Genomic DNA, 11,225 nt, shown 5'->3' on the forward strand with positions numbered 1-11,225 from the left:
ATACTGGGACCAAAGAATCCATATTGGTCCCAGGGCTGGAGGACCCAAAGAATCCAGCGTCCAGCATACAGCTGCCAGCCGCCATTCTCCAGCAATGAATGAAGGAACCCCAACTTCTTAAATACCTTTTTGGAGACAAAGAAGAGAAAGGGAGGGAAGGTTTTTTTATCAGGGAGGGGAAGCCATAAAACCTAAAAATTCCAGAGACAAAGAAGTAAAGATATCATGGGTTGATCTTGGAATATTCTAAAGGAATATTGTAAATCCCTAAAAGAATCAGGAGATCTACTCTTTTATCTTGCTAATTTATAACCCGAGAGCGAATAATCCTTAGTTTTACTGGGTCAGAGACAGAACAGTTAAGGAAACTGAGACAGGGAAACTGAGTCAGGACAGTTAAAGAAAACTGTGGCATAACAGTACAAACCCTAGACCATCTTCTTATTAACAAAAGAAAAGTTGCTGCCTTCTGAAGCTGACTGTTCCATTACTTGAACAAGTATGAGATTTTTTTTTTTTAAATCAAACATTTAGGGAATCTTTTGTCTTTACTTCATTTCTTCTCCTAGAAAACAGGAGTTATCATTTTCTAACCTATTCCCTGTCTTTCTTTGTCTATATTATTCAATTGTAAAATGTAAAATGACAACAATCATAGCACTTACCTTCCGAGATTATTGTGAGGATCTAATGAGATTCTATTTGTAAAGTGCTTAACATAGAGCCTAGTACATATATGTGCTGTATAAATACAATGGCTATTATGTATATGGGGTATATACAAATGGTTATATTTAACATGCATATTCACATAGATGCTTTTTATTTATTTATTTTTATTAACTAATGTTTAATTACACAATACTTTAAAATCTGCTTTTGAAATGAATTAGTCCGTTTTCTTTCCATAATAAGCTCAATAGAAGGATCATGATAGAGTTGGTTGTATTGAATACTTGACATGATCCTAGATTATTGTACCTCATTAGTTGTGAATGTAGTTCAAGAGTCCATAAACTATGGCCAAGGAACTGAAAGATTTTACAGCAGGTTGGACTTGGTTTGGGGGCAATAGTTAAACCTCTGATACAGATAGTAAATGTTTGTTGTCATTGTTTGTCCTTCATACTTAAACAAGACCATGACATTAGGGAAGGGATTGCCATGACATGAAAGCCAATTGGATTTAAAAGAGGGAGGACTATGCAAAGTCACCTGCCCCACTTTCCCCTCCAAAAATATATGGATCTAGTGGCAAGACATAAATCAGGAAAACTGAAGATGGCTCTGGATGCAGAGGGAGACCTTGAATTTTTTAAGCTAGATTTTGATCAGGTCTCAGTTTGACTGAGCCCACACCCATTCAGTGATTAAGGATCTAAATGATAAACCTGAGGGCTGCAATGGACTTTAGAATTCATATAAATTATGCACACTGCTCATCCCTTCCCCCCAACCTCCTTTATTTTTCAGATGACACAAAGGAAGGTCACCAAATAAATGATTAGCAGAGCTAAAACTAGAAATCAAGTACTGAGAATTCCTATTTTGACTACATCCATGAATCCAATTTATTTCCTTCCAATTTCTTCTTTTCCAGAAAAATAGAATGCTGCTTACTCTCCAAAAACATATTCCTTTTCCTTGAGGCGCTTAACCAAGCTTTTCAAAGTATTTTATTAGGATTTGAGAACATTTTGACATGTTCTTATATCCTAGGTAAGAATATTAATGGCTATGTTCAAATAATGCAAAGAATTTTTAAAAATTAAAACCATGTTTTGATGACCTAGTCAAAACCCTTCAAAATAGGGAGGGATGTCAAAATAATTGAATTTTTAAAGTATTTATTGAAATACCAGGTTATTGTTTTGTGAATGAGCTAGTTAGGTAACAAGCTAAAGCACCCAGGAGGTTTTCTCTTGCCTCAGCCAGATGCATGAAATTCAATATGTTGTCACTGAACTATTACAAGTTCACTCTCTCCATTGCATGTCATTCAATCTCATCTATTTTTCAACAGTTTAATTGTCTACAACCAGCTTCTTGTGGTTCCATTCAATTCATGCTGCTTCAAAAAAAACCCAAACATTTTCTTTCCTCTAAATTACATGTGTTCACAGCCTTTCCCCCAATAAAGTATATATTCATTGGATATTTTTTAAATGCCAACATTTCCTAAATATTACATGATCATGAGAAAGAGGTGACCTGATTACAGATGCATCAAATGAAAAAAATAAAAGGGTATTTTATTTATAGTAACCAAATGGCAAGATTTCAGATCAACTTCCCTTGGGGATGACCTTTATCTTGTACATATGGAAATAGGGCAGGTAGATAGCACAGTGGATAAAATATCAATCCTGGAGTCAGAAAGCCCGAGTTAAAATTTGGCCTCAGGCATTTATTAGTTGTATGATCCCAAACAAGTTACTTAATACAGTTTGCCTCAGTTTCCTCTTCTGTAAAATGAGCTGATGAAGGAAATGGGAAACTACTCCAGTATCTCTACTGATAGATACTCTGCCCAAATAGGGTGGGGTCACAAAGAATTGGATATGAATGAAAATGATTAAATAACAACAGTACCTAAATATTTATATATTACCTCCTCCATTATAATGTGAGCTTCCTTTAGTTGTACCCACAGCTCTTTAGAACATGAAAGGACTTTAGAGGTCACCACGAAAACTAAGGCTCAAGGTGGTTAAATCACTTACCTAAATTCACATAGGAAATTAATAGAAAGAATGTTGCCTAAATTTAAACCCGGTCCCTTTCTTCTCTATCATGCTTTCTCTCTAACTTTATTTCAAATTCAGCCTCAGACACTTACTAGCTATATGATCCTGGGTACATTATTTAATCTGTCTCAATTTCCTCAAGTGTAAATGAAGATGATAATAATAGCACCTCCCAAAGTTTCATTGAGGATTAGATGAGATAATATGTATAAATTCTTTAGCACAGTGCCTGACACTTAGTTGTTGTTCAGTCATATCCAATTCTTTGGAACTCCATTTGGGTTTTTCTTATTAAAGCTCATGGAATGGCTTGCCATTTCCTTCACCAGTACATTAAGGTAAACTGTAAGTTTAACTTGCTCTTACTTGCCAATGTCTGAAGATGGAATTTGAACTTGTCTTCACTTTATGCACTATGGCACCACATGGCTGCCTCAGACATACAGTAAGTACTATATAAATGCTAGCTATTATTATGTGTTCTATTTCTGCCAGTGTCCTTTTCATTTGCCCTTAGATTTGACAATGGTGTTACATGCATATCTTGTAATTCATATGGGCCCTCTCATTTAAAAAGAAGCATTTTAAATAATCTACATTGTGAATATTACTCACTAAGAAAGAGAAACTATCATTCTCTCTCTTTTGTCAATATTACTAGAAATATCCATAGTGCATATTCACACTTTTGCACAGATGCAACTGATAGATAAGCATATCTCAGAACTGAATACCCTGTGGCTTCCAGAAGTTCCTAGTATTTGACTGACAACTAATTCAAATAACATCTGTGTACGTGAGAACTGCAAAACCTCTTATCGCTATTTTTGAAATGGACATGCTGTGAATCACCAATTATATGGTTCAGCAATTTTTTTTGCCAAAAATATCATCAATAAGTTTTCTTCGCATGCAATAGGAAAAAAACACATAGAATCAGCTATTTTAGCCAATATATCAAATATAGTCAGATCATAGCTCTGAGTATCATATACCTTAAAGAAAAAAGCTGTGGAAGGATTGGGGAACAAAAGTTACCTCATATATGGATCACTGCCTCCCCCTGGGATTACCTTTATATTAATTCTACTGGAGCAAGTTTTGAGGTGTTTTTTCCTCCCTTTCTTTTTTTCCAGTTCCAGATGGTGGCTATTAGACCCAGTCACACAGTTCCTAGGCAGGTCAGGTTTCTGCTTGAGAAGACAGATCATTATAGTTGCCAATATCCTAGAGCCATACCCCCATATTGGTAGGGGTTGGAAAAGGAAAGTTAGAGAAAAGGACCTGCTTTTGAAGCTCTTCGATCAGGGAGAGAATAGGAGGAGCTGATGCAAAGTGAGACAAAGCCCAAATAAGAAAAGATATGGAATGATCTCCATTCAGCTGTATGGCTGGAAATCTCTAGGTTTTCAAATTCCAAATTTTGGTTCTAAATAGAAGATTAAATCTAGGGATCTGAGTTACTGGGTGCATATAAAATGACAGTATCATCACAGAGAAAGTTAGTCTATTTTGGAGGGGAGGTAAGGAAGGATATAGCCAGTGAGTTGTCTAAAGCCAGATTTAGGTCCCTCTAGCTCAAGTACTAGTGCTCTGTCCACTATATCATCTAGCTGGCCCAGTTAATCTATTTTTTGACTCATAGAATGGCAGAGCTGAAAATGAACACATCAGTCATCCATCCAACTCCTTCATGGTATAGATGTGGAAAATGGAATCCAGAATATAGAGATATTTAAATGTCTTTGCAATTCTCTGCTTTGAACTCCTTTATCTTAGTTGGGGGATTTCAATTTGAAATATGTTCACTCCCCAGTAGTTATTGTAATGCCGGAGAAACTGAGGCAGGAGAGAGATTAGAGAGTTTTAATATTTTATTAATGGGAGAGTAAGATTGACTGGACAGGACTCTCGTCTCAGATTATCCAGTCAGACAGAGATAAGTATACTGGGACCAAGGAATCCATATTGGTCCCAGGGCTGGAGGACGCAAAGAATCCAGCGTCCGGCATAGAGCTGCCAGACGCCATTCTCCAGCAATGAATGGAGGAACCCCAACTTCTTAAATACCTTTTTGGAGACAAAGAAGAGAAAGGGAGGGAAAGTTTTTAGCAGGGAGGGGAAGCCATAAAACTCTAAAAAATCCGGAGACAAAGAAGTAAAGATATCGTGGGTTATCTTGGAATATTCTAAAGGAATATTGTAAATCCATAAAAGAGTCAGGAGAGCTACTCTTGTATCTTGCTAATTTATAACCTGAGAGCAAATAATCCTTAGTTTTACTGGGTCAGAGACAGAACAGTTAAGGAAACTGAGACAGGGAAACTGAGTCAGGACAGTTAAAGAAAACTGTGGCATAACATTATAAGAAGCTTTTCAAGGGGATACAGATAATACTTGGTAAAGAACATACAGTTTAAGCAAAAAAGATGGGACAATTTCTGTTCTCAAAGGGTTCATATTCTAATAGTGGAAGACAATACACAAGGAGCTGAAAGGATGAGGGAACAGAAAAGGGGACACAGAAAAGTGTCAAGAGCAGAATCTAGGCACTTCTTCAAAACAGGTATTGGGAGTAACCCACCAATCATTACAACAGGTGAGCTGAGCTATTTCATATGAGAGGAAGTTTCTAAAGGGTTCTCAAGTATAGCTTCAAGTAGAGAATGGCACAAAATTTGAATGGAGTGGGGTTTTTTTGTTGTTCTTTTTTTTTTTTTCAGATTTTTTTTCCTCAATAGTATTTTATTTTTCCAAATAAATGTAAAGATAGTTTTCAACATTAATTTTTGTAAGATTTTGTGTTCCATATTTTTTTCTCTTTTACTTCCCTCCTTCCTAAGACAGCGAGCAATCCGAAATAGGTTATACATGTACAATATTTTTAAACATATTTACATATCTGTCATGTTGTATAAGAAAAATCAGCAAAAAGAGTCAAAAAAAAAAAAAAAGAAAGAAAAAGCAAAAAAAAAAAAAAAAGCAAACAAAAAAGTAAAAAAAAAAAAAAAATACTATGTTTCAATCCACATTCAGTCTCCATAGTTCTCTCTCAGGATGTGGATGGCAGTTACCATCCCAAATTTATTGGAATTGTCTTGGATTAATGTATTGCTGAGAAGAGCTAAGCCTATCACAATAGATCATCATATAATTTTGCTGTTACAGTGTACAGTGCTCATTATAGCAGGCTTATAGAACAATAATACTCCATTACATTCACATTCCATAACCATTCCCCAATTAATGGGCATCCACTCAATTTCCAATTCCTTGCCACTACAAAAAGGGCTGCTATAAACATTTCTGCATGTATGGGTCCTTTCCCTCTTTTATAATCTCTTTGGGATACAGACCCAGAAGTGACACTGCTGAATCCAAGGATATGCACAATTTTATACTCCTTTGGGAACAGTTCCAGATTGCTTTCCAGAATGGTTGGATCATTTCCCAACTCCAACAATGCATTAGTGTCCCAGTTTCCCTACATCTCCTACACCATTTATCATTATCTTTTCCTGTCAAATTAGTCAATTGGATAGATGTGAAGTGCTATATAGTCTTAATTTGCATTTCTCTAATCAATAAGTGATTTTAGAGCATTTTAAAAAATATAAGTATAAATGGTTTTAATTTCTTCATCTGGAAATTGTCTATTCATATCCCTTGACCATTTACCAATTGGAATGACTTGCAGTCTAACAAATTTGAATCAGTTCTTCATATATTTTAGAAATGAGGCCTTTATCAGAAACACTAGCTGTAAAAAATTATTCCCAGCTTTCAAATCCTTCCCTTCTATTTTGGCTGCATTACTTTTGCTTGTGCGAAACTTTTTAATTTAATGGAATAGAAATTATCCATTTTTCATTTCATAATGTTCTCTAGTTCTTCTTTGACCATAAATTCCTTCCTTTAGTGGAGTGGTTTTGAGATGTGAATTGGAAGCTTCTGTGAAAAGGACTTATAATGAATCTTCTTGATTTATTATGACATTGAGGGGAAGTCAGGACAGGGGTACCAGGAATATAAGAAGGGAGCAGAATGGCAAACAAAGAGAGAAGCAATAATTTTACCCACTCTGAGGCAGCAGCAAGAAAAGTAATCAACCTCTGCTAGGGTTAATCTTTTTTCCCTTCAAATCAAGCATAGGCATTTATTTAGGTATTTACTTGAGATAAGGGATGAAGCACAGGATATTTCCCTTTATGATATTCTGACTAAAAAATGATAGAGATTGAGAGAAATAAGAGACAACAAGCATGTAATAATAATGTTGATAACAATAGCAATAATAATATTATGGAGCATATTATAATTGATAGAGAGGTAGCTTCAGAGTTAGGAAAACCTGAGTTCCCTTGTCATTTATGCCACATATTGGCTATGTACCTTTCATTTGTTATAGTTAATCTTTCATATTTCTAGACAATTCTCTAAGACTAAAAAATGCAAAGTAGGTGCTGATTGCCATTGATAAAGGAAATTTCCTGGGCAGGAGTTCCCTATATGAATGAATTCCCAGATCCAGACTATGTTATAGTAATAACACATTTGAACAGAGAACTTTCTGAGTAATAGAATATTTTCAGGGAAGGATTAAAGCTGTGTTTGTATTGAGTATCAGGGGAATTTTCCCTGAGCATGTTCCTGAGTTGGGATTCCTCTTTCAGGGAAAGGAAAGCAGCAGATCTGGAGCTAGAATGTATTGAGGTCCTGGCACAAAAAACATCCAAGGGATAGCTTGTCATTAATCTCTCCTTTTGCCTTAAGTAGAAGCTCATACCTGATGTCACATAACATGCAAAGGGCAGTCCTGATGGTCAGGAATACAGAACTGTACAGTTCAGGAGGTATCAGAGAAGAATAGAAATTAGATGGGAAGGGACTCCAGAAGCCACTAGTCAGATCCCAAACTGAAAGCAAATCCCCACTAAAAGTTGGAAAGGTAAATTGACATCACACTGTGGTGTGCCTTGAATGCCAGGCAGAGAATTTTAAAAAATGGTATTGATGGCAATACTTTGTATGGGTGAAGGAACCAAAAAACTGGTTGGTAAGCTATCAAATGGCTGGTTGGAATAAAGGAGAAGTCCATGTGCCCAACTGTGATTGTCCTGTGTCTCAAAGGGTGTGCTGCCCTTTGTGTAACATTTTGGGCTTTGTTGGGATTCATGGAATTAAAGAATCTCAAAACTACAAATGACTTCAGAAGTCAGTTAGCTTAATCTTGACTTGAACAAAAGCCTCCTTTAAAACTTACCCAATGAGTAGTCATTCAGCTGTTGCTTAAAGACCACCTAGTACAGCTGCTTTCTAATTACCAGCTGTTAATTTGCTAATTACCAACTAATTGCAGTAGCCCAAAAGAAATATGAGATTTTCGAATTTAGAGACATCTCCACTCCAAATGTTCATAAGTAATATTTGTGCCTGATCTATGGTAGAGCTTTTTGAGCTTGTATTGGTTTGATAAACCACAATTGCTCACATTGTACTTTAATCCAACATGATGTCACTGTGGTCTTCTTCAAGAATGAACACAACCAGAGACTTTCAGTGGGTGAAAACAACAATAACTTTGAAAGTTTTAAGAACTCTAATCAATGCCATGATTACAGAGGATTAATGTAAAAATATATTACTCACAGTTTGACAGAGAACTGATGGACTAAGCATGCTGAAGAAGACATATATAAGCTGTTCCAAAAGTCTTAGTGCAGTTTAAGCTGCATAGCCAATATCAATATTTGTTTTGTTTGACTAAGCATATTTGTTACACGGTTTGCTTTTTCTTTTTCTATTTTAATTGGAGAATGAAGTAAGATGAAAGAAAGAAAAAAAATAGATTTTTAATTTTAAAAAATGAAATTTAATTAAAAAAAAGATCTTCAATGAGGGAGAACTCAATCTCTTTTCCCTTCACCACCTACCTATTTCCTTTTGAATAATCTACCATTTGTTAAGAAAATTCCTTACCTGAAGTCAGAGGACCTGAGTTCAAATCTGTTCTCAGATACTTAACACTTCCTGCTGTGTGACCCTGGGCAAGTCACTCAACCCCAATTGCCTCAGGAGGAAAAATTCCTTATTTCAAACATAAATTCATCATTTTTGCAATATTAACCCTAGTTCTGTCCTCTGGAGCTGAGAAAAGCAAATACATTCCTTCTTTCACTGAATAAATCTATTTTCCTTTTTTGTAAACAAGTCTTAGAGGTTTATAGATCATATTTTGAATTGGAAGGGACAATAGAGAACAACCGGTTTAACTCTTTTTATTTCTCAGATGAGGAAACTGAGGACCGGGGGGAGGGGAGAAGGGGGGGGGAAATTAAAATAACTTTCCCAGAATCTAAAGCAAGATTCCAGTCCCAGAAGATAGCAATTTCTCCCTAAGATTAATTTAGTATAAATACAAACAATCACCAATGGTATGAATGATCTTGAAGGCCCCTTCATCATTCAGGTGAAAGGAGCCTAGTAAGACCTGTCTCATTTGTGCCCTGCTGAATGTCTCTTGCATCTTTAATTATTTATTTGAACTGCTTTGAGAGTTGGGCTCAACTAGCTCCTCACAGAGGGGAGATGAATGTACTTTCAGGCTTAGTCAAAGCTGCATAAATGATAACTGCCTTGCAAGATCACTACAAATCTTGGAAAGATGTCAACACTATGGGCCAAGAACACGGGCCAGGAACATGATGCTTTGGTTTGTAATGCCGGAGAAACTGAGGCAGGAGAGAGATTAGAGAGTTTTTAATATTTTATTAATGGGAGAGTAAGATTGACTGGACAGGACTCTCATCTCAGATTATCCAGTCAGACAGAGTTAAGTATACTGGGACCAAGGAATCCATATTGGTCCCAGAGCTGGAGGACCCAAAGAATCCAGCATCCAGCATACAGCTGCCAGACGCCATTCTCCAGCAATGAATGGAAGAACCCCAACTTCTTAAATACCTTTTTGGAGACAAAGAAGAGAAAGGGAGGGAAAGTTTTTTTTATCAGGGAGGGGAAGCCATAAAACCTAAAAAATCCAGAGACAAAGAAGTAAAGATATCATGGGTTAATCTTGGAATATTCTAAAGGAATATTGTAAATCCATAAAAGAATCAGGAGAGCTACTCTTTTATCTTGCTAATTTATAACCCAAGAGCGAATAATCCTTAGTTTTACTGGATCAGAGACAGAACAGTTAAGGTAACTGAGACAGGGAAACTGAGTCAGGACAGTTAAAGAGAACTGTGGCATAACAGGTTCACTCAGATTATTCTAGGTGTCATTTGAATATTTTAATTTCCATACCCACCCCATTCTCTTTCACCTCCCCTTTATGTCATCTTCCCTCATTAAAATGGAGGCTCCTTGAAGGCAGAGACTGTCTTGTTTAATTATATTAATATCTCCATTGCTTAACATATGTTCCTGGAACATAGGAAGCATTTATTAGGTGCTTTATCATTCATTGATTCTTTCTTTCACATGTAGATCTGGAGCAAAGTTCACCATGCAAAAAACTTTTCATCAACATCTACATATAAGGGTAAAAGTTCACCATAATTCAAATCCAGGAAATGCTACAATAGGAAACTAATAAAATTGGCTGAATTAAAGAATTTGCACTTGTTTGAAATGTCATTTCCCATTGACATTTCCCTTCCAGCTGCCTCAATATTAATGTAAGAGTTATTTATGACTTCACATTTCACCCACAACAGCTGCCCACTGGCAACAGACAGGATTTGGTTAAAGAATCATCAGAAGGTCTTATCCTTTGGGATCAACCTGATTAAATATCAATTATATATATTTGCATAATTATAATTACATTTCATTTTATGACATGGACCATAGAAATAAATCAATATTAATAGATCCTGAAAATTGTCATTTTGGGCTCAGGTGAGTGAAGGGAATGCCAGTCCAGAGCTAATCCTTCAGAATCAGAATACCAGGCTTAAAGAATTGTTTAGCCCTTGGGTTTTTGAGGAAGCAAAAGATTCTCTGTAGTTTGAGAGCCTTTCTGTGAAGTTCAAAACTATTACTCTTCCAAGCTAATATCCTTTTTCTTATATTTCCCCAAAGCCCTTCTTTCCCCTCCATCTGAGCTGTGTAGGAAATTGAAGAAAACTAGTAACCTGGGTTTCTATACTGTCATCACTAGATTGATTTAAAACCAGAGAGATCCTAGAAATCATCTGGTAATACTGTCCCCCTTTTTACCACATCCCCTCACCCCATCACCTCAATTTATCTATTGGGAAATTGAAGCCTAGGAAAATTAAAGTTGTAAAATTGGAAGCCAGCAGTTTTTTTAAACTATAAATCCATTACTTAGGTGAGAAACTTCAGGGTTTTTTTTTTTCTTTTTAAAATAATAGCCTTTTATTTTCAAAATATATGCAAAGATAATTTTCAACATTTGCCCTCGCAAAACTCTTTTTTTTTTTGTTTTTTGTTTTTTTTTTTCCCCGC

This window comes from Antechinus flavipes, chromosome 3 (assembly GCF_016432865.1).
Source record: "Antechinus flavipes isolate AdamAnt ecotype Samford, QLD, Australia chromosome 3, AdamAnt_v2, whole genome shotgun sequence".
Classification (NCBI taxonomy): Eukaryota; Metazoa; Chordata; class Mammalia; order Dasyuromorphia; family Dasyuridae; genus Antechinus; species Antechinus flavipes.